We start from the raw sequence: 1,324 nt of genomic DNA on the forward strand, positions 1-1,324 counted from the left end.
GTGGAACCAGAACTAGCAGCATCGAAAACAGTGGCAGCGTCAGACAGGGCATGCTGGGGCGATACATAATAAAATGTAACTCTAGTAGAAAACATTACACGCAATTACAAAGTCCGAAAAGCCTGCGCCTAATAAATTATAATCTCCGCCCGAAAAAACCGACCTCTCGACAAGACCCCCGCGTCAAAAAGCAGACTAATCTGACTCCCACCTTCTTTCTCGTATCCACAAATCCAATCGTGAACTTTACTTTTGCTCTGTTCTGTGATCCTTCATGCAATGCGTGCCGGGGCAGGCAATCCTTGTACATGCTCTCCCTCGGCACACCCCAGGCTTCAGGGCTAGGACATCCTTCGTCCGACCTAACCCACCATGACAGCTATTGATGGTGCAGTACAGCTCACCTGCTTAGATCTCAGCATAGACAGCTGAAGCCATAGACAACCTCCAGGCGTGAGTCCTGCAGCGAGAAAGGTATGGAACCTGGTGGATTTTCTTTGGCTTCCCCCGCTGTAGCATCCTATCATTGTCTGAGTCAATCAAGCAGTTTGGTGCAAGTTTTTGCCTAGGAGAGGTGCAAAATGTGCCTTTTACAAGCCTTTCACCAAAGGTATTGAAAGGCTGGACTATATACAGTTCAATTCAAACACCTTTTTAGCAACAAGAATCGATACTTTCTTTGCTGTGGAGGTCCTGAGACTTATCTCCTTGTTTGATTTCAACAAGCGGAAATAAGCCTATGCAAGCGGATTTGAGTTTTCCGGATGAAATTCCACGTTCATTGCACTAGTACCCATGGGCTCCAGGGTGGCGCCTACACTGATGCAGCTTCAAGTTGGGCTAATAACCGTCGCGCGAATGATCTGCAGAGAGAATTTGGAGCACGTTCTTGTAATCTACCCATGTGAAGATGCTGTGCTGTTCAAGCTAATGTGCACTTCTAGGGACTGCGCACGGTTCGCGTGTCAACCTACGCGCTCGATGCTTTCCTCCGCAGTTCTTCGGATATCCCACCCGTGCAAACGGGCCATGGACCTTGAAAGAAGCTCGGAACATCTTGCGGGCTGGTGTTTCATGAGCTTGTCGGCATCCAGAAATGACGGGCTGTTCAAGGTCACCTAAGTAACAGTGCAACTTTGTGAAGTCGCGTTGACGGCATCATGGATCATGCATCGCACTTCTCCCGACTGCGCCTCGGAACTGTGAACAACAATTTTGCCCCTGCAGCTCCGATGACCCTGCCTCGTGCGCCGCAAGGCTATGTCCATCGTCATCACATATACGCCAGCCGATCAGCATGCATGCCTTCTCCATTTCTCCCAGC

Source organism: Laetiporus sulphureus (assembly GCF_001632365.1).
Source record: "Laetiporus sulphureus 93-53 unplaced genomic scaffold LAESUscaffold_52, whole genome shotgun sequence".
Classification (NCBI taxonomy): Eukaryota; Fungi; Basidiomycota; class Agaricomycetes; order Polyporales; family Laetiporaceae; genus Laetiporus; species Laetiporus sulphureus.